This window comes from Aotus nancymaae, unplaced genomic scaffold (genome assembly GCF_030222135.1).
Source record: "Aotus nancymaae isolate 86718 unplaced genomic scaffold, 86718_ANA_hifiasm-v0.15.2.pri h1tg000017l, whole genome shotgun sequence".
In the NCBI taxonomy this organism is placed as follows: Eukaryota; Metazoa; Chordata; class Mammalia; order Primates; family Aotidae; genus Aotus; species Aotus nancymaae.
This window is the reverse complement of record NW_026988429.1, coordinates 913,583-926,819: the sequence shown is the minus strand read 5'-3', so window position 1 is coordinate 926,819 and position 13,237 is coordinate 913,583. Positions and strand designations below refer to the sequence as shown.

The window sequence follows — 13,237 nt, the reverse complement described above, 5'->3', positions numbered from 1 at the left end:
TTAAGGGAGGCACATAAAAAGCAATGAGTGAAGTTTATGGCTTTGACTAGCATTAGCCAAGAGAAAGGTTGGGGGTTGTTGCACCTTCATTATCACCCTTATTATTATCACTGTCATTACTACAACCTTTATCATCACCACCTTCAGCATCATCACCTTTACCATCACTACCATTACCATCATCACCATCACCATAACTTTCATTACGATCACCACTTTCACCATCATCACCATCACCTCCATTATCATCACCTTTACCCTTTACCATCACTTTCATCATCACCTTCATCATTACCTTCATTATACCTTCATCATCATTACTACTTTCATTACCACCACGATTATTAACAGTCACCTTCATCTCGAGGGCCTGAGTTGGTTAGTTAAGGTGGCATCATTCTGTAGGTCCATTGGGGAGGCAGCGTGCTTTGAGGGTGGCTGAATCTGTGACTACTGCATAGGCCACTTTTTGTCTTCCCTTGGCTGTCACTATTGAACTGCCATTTACATAAAAGGTAAGGTCTGGGCTAGAGAGAGGAAGGTTAGACAGGCCCTCCTGAGGTGTAACAAATGTATCCATTAGTTTAGGACAGGAATGGGCTGGGGAGGGGCAGTGGGATGGAAGAGGAAACAAAGTAGCAGAGTTGAGTAGAGAAGTGGGATGAAGGCTGACTGAAGGATTTTCAAAGAGAAAGTAAGACTCAGAGTGTAGAGGAATGGTAAAGAAGGCATCTTTGAGGTCAAGAACTGTAAAAAGGGAGGAAGTGGAGGGAATGTTGGATAGCAGAGTATATGGGTTGGGGACTACAGGGTGAAAGGGTACCACTGCCTTGTTGATAAAGCCTAGGCCCTGAACTAGGCGGTAGTCACCGGACGACTTTTGGGGCATGGTGTCAGTTAGGAGGGGCAGTAGGAGGTGTGCGGGAGATGGGCTTGAGTATGGGGGGCCAGTAAGTTGGAGAGTGGCCCCCACAGTCTGGAGAATATCTCGTCCTAACAGGGGAGCTGGGCAGGAGGGTATGATTAGAAAGGAGTGAGAAAAGGGGTGTCCTTCGAGGACACAGGTTAAAGGATGTGTTTGATTAGGGCAGGAAGGCTTTCTATTAATTCCTATGACTGAGACCTGGGAAGGTATGCTAGGCCCTGAGTAGGAAGGCAATACAGAATAGTTAGCTCCCATATCCACTAAGAAGGAAATGGACTTACCCACTACCTGCAGCATTACCCTGGGCTTGGCAAGGGTGATGGGGGTCCTCAAGTCCGGGCTGCGTCAATTGTCCAGAAGGCAGATAAGTTCAAGTGAAGGGATTGCTTCCTGTGGACTGGCCTGCTCCTCACATAGAGGTGCGGGGAGTGGGCCTGTGGTCCGGGATGGGCAATCAACCTTCCAGTGTCCAGTCTGTTTGCAGTTTGGGCAGGGTCCGGGAGGTGGACGAGGACAGGGGCACTGCCAGGCCCAATGTCCCTCTTGACCACTTCTGAAACAGGGCCCGGGTGGGGCCCTTGAAGCATTTTGGAAGGGTTTCGATGGACCTCCCCCACCGGATGTTTGGTGGGCTGCCAGTCTCAGGGCTGCTACAAGAGCTTGGGTTTGGAGGCCTACCTTCTGTTGTAGGTGGGCCTGTCGGGTGGCCTCAGCCTTATCCTCTCGGCCGTTAAAAACTTTAAATGCCATGTTTACCAGGTCCTGTATGGGAGTCGGGGGGCCCTCCTCAACTTTTTTAAGTTTCCTCCTTATATCAGCCACCGACTGGGAAATGAAGTGGGTGGCTAGGACTGTAGCCCCCACTAAGGAGGCTGGATCCAGCTGTGTATGGAGGATCATAGCATTAGTCAATTGATCAAGGAAGGTGGCTGGGTTTTCATCAGGTTCCTGAGTTATTTCCCTCAACCTGTCGTAATTAACTACCTTCTGGGTTGCGCTTTGCATGCTCACTAGGAGGCACTGTGGCATTTGGTCTCAGCAGTGGCGGCCATCTCGACCATCCTGATAGTCCCAATTAGGGTCGGCCTCGGGGACTGCTGCCGCGCCTACCAGCATCTGGTTGTTAATTAGGTGTACCTGATCAGCGTGTGCTCAGGCTGCTGTAAAGACCTGGTCACACTCGTCTGGGGTGAGGGTGGAGGATAGGATTACATATGTGTCATGCCAGGTTAGGTCATATGCCTGGGTAAGATAGCAGAATTCTTTGGTGTAAGCAGTAGGATTGGTGGAGAAAGACCCTAGGCATTTTTCAATGGCTGATAGATTGGAGAGGGAGAAGGGAACATGCACTCGGACAATGCCCTCTGCTCTGGCCACCTCGCAGAGGGGGCAAAGGGGGAGGCTTCATCATTAGGAGCACAGCGCAAGCGGGTGTGAGCACTAACAGGAGAGGCCAGGTTGGGATTAGGAGGTGGAGGAGCTGAGGGGGGTTGAAGTCTGTCATAAGGCGGAGGATTATTGGGTCGGGCCAGTGGAAAGGAGAGTTCCTCAGGCGCATCAGGGTCAGAAAAGGAAGAGGAGGAGGGTGGAGGGGCTAAGGGCGAAGAGGAGGTTTCTTTGGCTAGGAACACCTGGGCAGTGGTGCAAGAGGAACAGAGGGTGAGGCGGGAACAAAGAAACCAGAAAGCCTGCACGGTTACAATGATTATAATCAGGAAGAAAACAAAAAGAGACAAGGCTAGGGCTATGTGCCACATGGGAGAGTTTGAGGAAGAGAGACCTCAGTGGCAGAAGAGGAGTAGGAGAACAAAGGAGAACAGGGTTATTTCTAGGGGCGAGAATTTAGCAAAGGTTCCCTGCAACCAGTGGTCTGTTACCCACTGTAGTATATCTTTTACTTTAGGGGAAGCAGGCCTAAGCCACTGTATATCAGCCAGCAGGAGTCTAATAAAACTGGTGAATCTACAATAAAGACAGATCCACATGTAAGACTGACGGACAAAGGGTGGGTGCCCCCCATATGGGAGACCAGTCTGATGCCGTCCCAGCCACGTCCCCAAAGGGATGTTTCAGGGGCATCTTGGCTAAGGTGTACCCATTTAACCCCTGGGCCTGGTCACCTTAGAACTTTTCAGTCCAGAGGTGAATCACCGTTATGCCTTATGACGTCCCCGTGGAACTGCGGGTTGAGGCCCACACAAGCCCCGTAGCTGTTAGGCCATAGGACTACACATAAACTCACTCACTCACTCACTCGCATCGGGATTAGGAAGAGAAACTGATGGTACAGCTACTCCATAAAGTGGGAAAGGGCCGTCATCTAGAAAGAGAGAGAGAGAGAGAGTTAAGAGCAGGAAGCAGCCGCCATCTTAGGTGCGGGAGAGACAGAGAGAGAGAAAGAGATATAAGAAACTGAAAGTACAGCTACTTAATTAATGGGAGTCTTTATGCCAACAGGCTGGTTCGGAATAAAGGTTTTGGTGGCATAAGCTGGGGGGTTTGCTCTGCCATGAGGCAGGGCTGCTTGCGTTTAATGGGGCTTCTGAGTACCCACACCTCAGTCGCTGGTGAGGGTTCAGGAAAGTGGGGACGTCTCCCTCAAAATCCTGACACTAAGAAACCCCTCACAGGGAGAAGACAAGAGTGTAGGGATGTCTCCTCTACGCTCAGGTCCTCGAGATGGGGCTGGGGTCCTGGACCCGTGGTGAGAATCCCTGACACTGCAGCGGTTTCAAGCAGGGACTCTACAAGGCAGACAGCAGGTGGGGTAGTGGGTAACAGAAGTCTTACCTTGTGGTGGAATGGTGGCTCCCCGGTCCGGCTTTGAGTGGAGGAGCCAGCTTCCCCCAGGAGGGGTCTTACAACTCCTCCCGGGTTTTGGCACCATCTGTAAGGTTTGTTGGGTTCTTGCCGAGTTTAAAATGAAGAAACCGAGGCCAGCACAAGAAGATCCCATGTGAATTTATTCGGCTCCCGGGCAAGGTTCTGCGGTCCGACAGGAGGGGCCAGAGAAGTCACGCGGACTCCTCTCAGACGTGGGGTTTTATAGGGAGTGGAGGTGTTCAATTGGTTGTGGGAGAGCAGGGTGTGGGCAAGGCAAGACTGCTGTTGGGTAGAGTTACAAGACTTTGTTTGCATGCAAGACTCGACTGCTATTGGCTAGAGTTACAAGACTTCGTTTGCATTTTTGTGGGTTTTCTTTTAAGGGAGGGCTAGGCTGTGTGAGGGGGGTGGATGTGTCCGAGCTCCCGGGGGCGGGGGTGTCCGAGCTCCCAGCGAGGCGACCGGCCTTACAGAAGTGACTTTGGAACTAGGTAACAGGCAGAGGTTAGAACAGTTTGGAGGGCTCGGAAGAAGACAGGAAAATGTGGGAAAGTTTGGAACTTTCTAGAAACTTGGAGGGCTCAGAAGACAGGAAGATGTAGGAAAGTTTGAAACTTCCTAGAGACTTGTTGAATGTCTTTTACTAAAATGCTGATAGTGATATGGACAATAAAGTCCAGACTGAGGTGGTCTCAGATGGAGAGAGGAGAAATTTGTTGGGAAGTGGAGTAAAGGTTACTCTTGCTGTGCAAAGGGACTGGTGGCATTGTGCCCTGCCCTAGAGATTTGTGGAACTTTGAACTTGAGAGAGATGATTTAGGGCATCTTGTGGAAGAAGTTTCTAAGCAGTAAAGTGTTCAAGAAGTGACTTCGGTGCTGTTAAAGCATTCAGTTTTATGTATTCACAAAGATATGGTTTGGAGTTGGAACTTATACTTAAAAAAGAGAAGAGGAGAAATTCAAGCCAGCTGGAGAAATTTGCATAAGTAATGAGGAGCCAAAAGTTAATCACCAAGACAATGGGGAAAATGTCTCCAGGGCATGTCAGAGACCTTCAAGGCAGCCCCTTCCATCACAGGCCAGGAAGCCTAGAAGGAAAAAATGGTTTCATGGGTTGGGCCCAGAGCCCCCTGCTGTGTGCAGCCTAGGGATTTGGTGCCCTGTGTCCCATCCTCTCCAGCTAAAAGGGGCCAAGGTACAGCTTAGCCCATTTGTTCAGAGGGTGGAGGCCCCAGGCTTTGGCAGCTTCCACATGGTATTGAGCCTGAGCCTGCGGGTGCACAGAGGTCAAGAATTAAGGTTTGGGAACCTCCACCTAGATTCCAGAGGATGTATGGAAATACCTGAATATCCAGGCAGAAGTTTGCTGTGGAGTGGGACCCTCATGGAGAACCTCTGCTAGGGCAGTGCAGAAGGAAAATATGGGGTTGGAGCTTCCACAAAGAGTACCCACTGGGGCACTGCCTAGTGGAGCTAGTGAGAAGAGGGCCATTATCTTCCAGACCCCAGAATCATAGATCCACCCACAGCTTGCACTATGCTCCTGGAAAAGCCAAAGAAATTCAACACCAGCCTGTGAAAACAGCCAAAAGGGGGCTGTATGCTGCAAAGCCACAGGAGAAGAGTATCTAAGGCCATGGGTGTGCACCTCTTGCATCAGCATGACCTGGATGTGAGACATGAAGTCAAAGGAGATCATTTCGCAGCTTTAAGATTTGACTGCCCCACTGGATTTTGTACTTGCATGGGGCCTGTAACCCCTTCATTTTGTCCAATTTATCCCATTTGGAATGGGTGTATTTACCCAATGCCTGTACCTCCATTGTATCTAGGAAGTAACTAACTTGCTTTTGATTTTACACACTCATAGGCAGAAGGAACTTGCCTTGTCTCAGATGAGACTTTGGATTGTGGACTTTTGAGTTAATGCTGAAATGAGTTAAGACTTTGGGAGACTGTTGAGAAGGCATGATTGGTTTTAAAATGTGAGGACATGAGATGTGGGAGGGGCAAAGGGTGGAATGATATGGTTTGGCTGTGTCCCCACCCAAATCTCATCTTGAATTGTAGCTCCCATAATTCCCATGTGTCTTGGGAGGGACCCAGTGTGAGGTAATTGAACCATGGGGGCAGGTCTTTCCCATGCTGTTCTCGTGTTAGTGAATAAGTCTCATGAGAGCTGATGGTTTTATAAAGGGGAGTTCTTCTACACACCCTTTCTTGCCTGCTGCCATGTAAGATGTGACTTTGATCTTCCTTTGCCTTCCACATTATCGTGAAGCCTCCTCAACCATGTGGAACTATGAGTAAATTAAACCTCTTTCCTTTATAAATTACCCAGTCTTGAGTATGTCTTTACTATGCTTGATCTTAGCCAAAAGGCCGACAAGCGATGAGTATGTCTTTATTAGCAGTGTGTGAACAGACTAATACAATGGGTAATTTATAAAGGAGAGAGGTTTGATGGACCTACAGTTCCACATTGTGGGAGATGCCTCAGGAAACTTACAATCATGGCAAAAGGCAAAGGAGAAGCAGGTACCTTCTTCACAGGGCAGCAGGATGTAGTTAGTGAGTGCAAGCAGGAAAAATGCCAGATGCTTATAATACCATCAGATCTTGTGAGAACTCACTATCACAAGTACAGCATAGGGAAAACTGCTTCCATGATCCAATTACTTCCACCTGGTCCCACCCTTGACACGTGGGGATTATGAGGATTACAACTGAAGGCAAGATTTGTTTGGGGACACAGAGCCAAACCATATCATTGTCCAGTGGGGATAAAAGTAAGGTTCAGAACCATGTGTATAGGAAGCTGCAGTTTGCATTTAAAATGCTTGTGTTCAGAGCCTGATTCTAGAACAGCACATAAAAAACTGGCATCAAGAGTGAGTTGATTTGGATAGGAATCTTGGGTATGCAGTAAGTGAGAAATGCTGTTGGTTCTAAAAAATATGTGCATACATATTTGCGATGGCTAAAACGTGTGTTAAATAAAATTGATGGGACTCCATTGATTTGGACTGAGCTCTTGCACTAGGCTCCAACAGACCAATAGAATTGGAGTTACTTAACTAAAGTTTCATGTCACCAAACCAAAGTTAAATTGTTTATCTGATTTTCTGAGAAATCAGAAGAGAGATGATAGCCAAATCCCCAAACAGGCCAGTTTTAATCAGCATTATAAGGAAGTCCTTTCTGCTTTCACCCTTATAAGGAAAATAACCTGAAGTATCCTGGTGTTAACCAATCTGATTTTTAAAAAATTATGCTGACTGGGTATGGTGGCTCATGCCTGCAATCCCAGTACTTTGAGAGGCTGAGGTGGGAAGATCACTTGAGCCCAGGAGTTTGAAAGTAGCCTGAGAAACATGGCAAAACCTTGTCTCTACAAAAAATACAAAACTAGCTGAGCCTGGTGTTGTGTGCCTGTAGTCTTAGATACTCGGGAGGTTGAGGTGGGAGGATTAATTGAGGCCAGGAGGTTAAGACTTCAGTAAGCTGTGTTTGCACCACTGTACTCCAACCTGGGTGACAGAGCGAGACCCTATCTCAATATAAATAAATACATAAAAATAAAAATTAGGCTGTTTCCTTGTTTCTACTTATGCTACTTTATAAAATTTGACTGTTCTGCCATGCCCAATGGTATGCCTGTCTGAATCTTTAGATGGGATGCTGTCCAATTCTTGAATCACTAATAAAAGCCAATTGTATCTTTAAATCCAATTTGTTGAAATTTTGTCTTTTGACTGGTGGAAACAACCCAAATATCCATTGATGGAAGAATAGATAAAAGAAAATATAGTATATCCATACAATATAATATATTTTGGCCACGCTACAACATGGAGGAACCTTGAAGACATTATGCTAAGGGAAATAAGCCAGACACAAAAGGATACATATTGCATGGTTCTACTTGTATGAAGTACCTAGAGTAATCAAATTCATAGAGACAGAAAGTAGGATAGTGATTACCAGGGGCTGGGGAAAGTGGAGAATCGTGAGCTAGTGTTTAATGGGCACAGAAGATTTGGTTTGTTTACTTTTTGGTTTTTGGGACAGAAAGGTGAAAAAGTTCTGGAGATGGATATTGGTGATGGTTGCACAACAATGTGAATGTACTGAGTGCCACTGAGCTGTACACATAAACACGGTTAAAATGGTGAATTTCATGTTATGTATGCTTTACCACAATTAAAAATATGTATATGCAATATCTTTTAAAGTTTTAAAATTTACTTTTATATCATTTTTCTTTAACTGAAGGGGATAAAAGGCATTTCTACTAAAATTATAGATGCATCTATTATTTGAACAAGATGTATTCTAAAGGTATGTCTGCTCACATATGGAATGTCATTATGTTCAAAGTGATTCATTGCAACATTGTTTGTAATAGTAAAAGGCTGGAGATAAAGTATGTTAACCACAAGAAGCTGGTTAATAAATTATATGTATCCATGCAATAGAATATAAGCAGCTAAAAAATAAATGAGGAAGATCTCTTATTTATTTATTTATTTATTTGAGACAGCGTTTTGCTCTTGTTTCCCAAGCTGGAGTGCAATGGCATGATCTCAGCTCACTGCAACCTCTGCCTCCTTGGTTCAAGCAATTCTCCTGCCTCAGTCTCCCAAGTAGCTGGGATTACATGCATGCACCATCACACCCGACTAATTTTTTGTATTTTTAGTAGAAACGTGGTTTCACCATGTTAGCCAGGCTGTTCTCGAACTCCTGACCTGAGATGATCCACCTGCTCGGTATCCCAAAGTGCTGGGATTACAGGCATGAGCCACCGTGCCCAGCCAAAATAATAATTATAAATATTTAGAAAATGAAATAGGGAAAAGAGGGGAGTAATAAAGGGGATATTCAATTCATCCCTTCTACTGCTTACCGCCCCCCCATCAACTTTATGAATTTTTCAGTTTGTTTTAAATCTGAGATTAACTGAAATAAATATAAAATTACAAAAGTTATATTTCCAGCTTAATCCTTCTAACAACCTAATGAGATAGATAGCATCATTAACAGTCTCACTTTAACAAATAAGAAAACAGAGGCACAGAGAGGGTAAGTAACTAACACTAGATTTCACACAGAAAATTACAGTTAGAATATGAACCCAGGCGGGTATGGTGGCTCATGTCTGTAATTCCAGCACTTTGGGAGGCCGAAGCAGGTGGATAGCTTGAGCCCAGGGGTTCGAGACCAGGCTAGGCAGCATGGTGAAACCCCCGTCTTTACAGAAAAAAAAAAAAAAAATACGAAAATTAAAAGGACATGGTGGTGTGCACCTGTAGACTCAGCTACTAGGGAGGCTGAGAGGTAGGAGGATCGTCTGAGCCCGAGAAATCGAGGCTGCAATAAGCCATGATTGTGCGTGCTACCAGACTCTCCAGTCTAGGCAACAGAGCGAGACCTTGTCTTTAAAAAAGGAAAAAGAAAAAAAGGAAGAATTTGAACCTACGTCTAAAATTTCAAAATGCCATTACGTAAATTTGTATTTTACAAATTCCATCGTAAGTGCATGAGAATGCCTGTATCCCCATATGACAGGTAACACTGAGTTGCAGCAATATTTAATTTTCTCCCCCAGGCTAATGGAGGAGATAACGGTATATGGTTTATTGTTATTGTTTTAATTAGCAGTTTAACACTTGCAAATGTTTAACATTAACACTCCAGACCCTCTGCGTTTTCTCCCGTCCGCCGAGACGGGGCGCTCGCCACAACACACCGACTTCTTATGGTCCTAATCGGCTTCCCAGGCATAATGCGCGTGCGCACATCCTGTCCCAGGTGTCCAGCTTTGTGCCTGATCGATGTCTTCCCTGCTGCGCTCCGCGCACAGTTTTCAGTCAGGACGGGACAGCGGGAAAAGAGCGTTCTCTGGACCTAGAATGCCTCTGGGCCTCCAGGCCGAAGGGTTCTGGGAGGTCCTGGAAGGGTCTGGCGGCGAGTCGGGCAGCCCACAAGGGCGGGGAGGGCGGGGCCGGCCCCTTAGGGTCTTGGGCGTCGGTCGCCGGTGCGGCCCGAGCTGGGCGCGGAGCCCCTGACAGTGCAGGTACGGAGGCGGCGACCCTGTCAACCGTCTGCTCCTCCGGCCCCTTACGTGTTCGTGAGGTTGCGGCAGCGGGCTGGGGATTCGGTGCTGGTCTAGGGCAAGGCACTCAGCCCAGTGTGCGGGGGGACTGGCCGCAATGGGCCGCATCAGGGGTGGGCGCCCGCCGGGGTCTGGGGGATCCACCTGAGCGTTTGCCCCGAGGCCGGTCTGACCCACCTCAGCTCTTCAGCCTAGCAGTGTTCTTTTGGGATTAGAGTGACTGCGCCTTAGAGTTCCTCCAGAACTGCAAGGGTCTCCCCTCCTTTCCGGCGAGCGTCTGAGGCGCCCCTGAATTCATACTGAGCCACAGGTTTCCTGTGGGCACATGGTTGAGAAATTCGTGTCAAACGGGGAAAAAATTCGTAAAGAACTCAAGCATGGGAGTCTGGATGTGGCTTGGTTTGTGTGTGGTACTACTCCTGGGGTCCGCCTTAGCTGGCAAGATAATCCTTGAAGTAATCTCGTGCATCCCTTTTTAGACAGAACCATAGCTAAATCACACAGATAAAGATCTCTGCTGTTTTTAGAGGCAGGGATTTGAAAACTTACCTTCATTTATTGCAGTGAGGAGAGCAGCAAGCCCATGTTGACCTCTCAGTATACTTAAGGTACCGAGAGTCGAAGAGCTAGGAGGTAGAGATTGACATCCTTTACTCGATATACTGCCAAAGCCTAAGTTAAGAGATGTTAAAAGAGGTAATGATTATTTTTTAAAAGGCATTTTGTTCTCAAAAGCTTTTGGAAAATTCGTGGTTAAACTTTACTACAGAATATTGCAGAGCCTTTAATATGCTAGTAATATTTACCATGAATCTCCAACTGGCGGTATGGTATGTAGAATTTCCCAAATTTTACTAGGATATACTGTTATTCTTGGGTGATGCCTCTGGTTAACATTTGGAACCGTTTGGGAATTGGAGTTCCCAGAATTGGAAATTTTGGGTTTAGAAGAGGCAGTGTGGGTCAGTGCCTTTTGAATGTTAATGCCGTGCACATGTAATGGGATCTCGTTACAGTACAGATTCCGACTGATTCTGCGTTTCTAACAAGTTCCCAGGTGATGCTAATGCTGCTGGCCCATGGAACACAATCTGAGTAGCAAAAGTGTAGATCACTGGATTAAAAGTTAGAGACCATGTTTTCCAGAACAGACTGTGCTGCCTTGAGAGAGTCACTTCATCCTAAGATAGCAGTTTGGGCTATAAGATCTCTAACATTTCTTTCAGATTTAAAATTCTGTGAGTCTAGTCTAGTTACCCCTATAGTAGTTGAATTCTATCTAAAATATTCTTGCCAATTTGGCAAATTTTGCAGTTTGGCTTGAACATTTATAATAATGGTAAATTATCTACATATAAGGCATCTCATTTTATTCTTGGAATAGCTCAAGAAGGAAGTTCTTCGTGTTGCTGAAATACATCTCTGCAACTTCCATGCTGTTGGTCCTAGGTTATCTCTTAATAATCAAACAGGAAAAAAGCATTATCTGCTTTTCTAAAAAGTTGATCTTTCTATCTTTCTATCAACGTATTAGATGACAGCTGTGCTACTATATGCCTATTTAAGCGGAATTGTCTTTAACTTCCATTATGTTTAAGAAATCCCTTAAATTTGTCTTTGTTCTGTGTGGCGTGTAGTGGGGCTTTGGTTGGACTTTGAAGGATGGGTGTGGCTTGCAAGACTAGAAAAGTATCCTAAGCAGCTGACAGTGGTGCAGAGATGAGACTGCATTTGTCAAATCCAGGATTGTTTGATTATAGTAAGAAATGAGATATCAATGAAAGATATCAGGCAGATGGGTGTAGGGACCAAGCAGTATTTTAGCAGATGTGTTTGTTTTACTGTGATTAAAAGGTGGTTGGAACTGGGGAAGGAGGGAGGCAGGGAACTGGATAGGCTTCACATAACAATATTAGAGGATTTAGGTTGATGATAATAATGCCTTATATTTATATATAACACTTTACAGATTACAGAACTTTTCACAGGCATGATCTCATTTGATTTTTTATTCCTACGAGGTAGGCAGAGCAGCTGTTATGCTGTTTTACGGATGATATGCCGAAGAGGGTAAATGATTTGCCTTAATTTTCAAAGCTATTACATGGCAGACTGAAGTAATGATTGTGATAATGGAGGAGAAAGGAAAGATGCAGGAGGCAGTACTAAGGACGAATTGATGAGTGGGGCCTGACTGACCACGATGGCACAAAGGAGAAGAAATTGTTAGGGAAGAGTCAAAGTAGTGGGTGAATCATAATACCATTGAGAACTACCACTCTAGGTTTTACTCTGCCAACTCTATGATTGCTAGTAGCTGCTTGGAGTTATAGGTTGAGAAGGATTATAGTAGATGATTCCCAGGTTGCTTGGCTTGTCTATAGCTACTAGGTGATACTGGGGTACTTGGGCTATCTGTCCCATATGAAGGAAAATAGGAATTGGGTCCTCAGTGTCCCCTGAAGAGGTAAGAACTAAAATATTCACTGATTCAAATCTATATTGAGGTCTTTGCCATCCTGGAGACTCTGACTTTGGCTTTATATCATTTTGCTTTTGAGATTCAGGCTGATATCAGTTGAATGTGGTCAAGGAACAGATTAAGTATTTAGTCTGGCCTCCCCAAGGGCTTCACTACAGCAGAGCATGGGCCCTTGCTGCCCCCAAATTCTCCTTAATGCTGTTTCCCAGGAGATCAGCACCTCACCTAGAGCTTTCTCTGTGGTTCTTTTACCCTGGAAGTATACAAGATTGAGATTTAACATCACTATCAAATTCCATAGAACCTAGAGCTGTTCCTGCACCTTTAGTTTCTTAGGCTCCTATCTGGAGTGGAAAGAGCCACGTTTACTGAGGGGAGGCAGGGGAGAGATGTGTGTGTGCATGCACATGTGCACATGACTGGTAATTTCCCCAATAGCAGTGGTCTTCAGGAGTGGAGATACACTCCAGAAAAGCTGTCAGAGCCAATTTATATCCTAAGTGTGATGTTGGTACAGGCATCTATTCAACATTGAGTGCCTTCTCTGTGCAAAGCACTATTTTGAGTGCTTAGATACTGAGATGGATAAAATCCTCTGTCGTGGAGGAATTCATAGTAGAGTAAGAAATATTTTAAATAAAATGTGGTATTTAAATGGAGATATGTTCCAAATGCTGTGTGAGGGCAGAGGAGGGAATGGCTAGCTCTACGTGGAGAAGTCAGGAGAGTCTTTAGGAAAGAGGTGAGAATTGGGCTGAGCCTTAAAGGATGAGGAGAAAGAATGGTCCTGGTGACATTTGTAACATTTGCAGATGCATCAGGGGAAAGGCAGATAGATCCAAGTGGCTGGAATAAAAGAGAACTTTGGTGGTTGATGCGACTGGATTCA

The 13,237-nt window shown here is 45.6% G+C and overlaps 1 protein-coding gene across 3 annotated transcripts in view; it reads left to right on the top strand.

The window, feature by feature from the left end:
- The first annotated feature begins 9,754 nt into the window (after positions 1 to 9,754).
- DCTN1 (dynactin subunit 1) overlaps positions 9,755 to 13,237 on the top strand; it is a 30,366-nt gene continuing 26,883 nt past the window's right edge. For all 3 annotated transcript variants that reach the window (XM_012452193.2, XM_012452189.3, XM_012452185.3), the window contains exon 1: positions 9,755 to 9,827. The gene's annotated coding sequence lies outside the window, so the exon portion shown is untranslated. The remainder of the gene's footprint in view (positions 9,828 to 13,237) is intronic.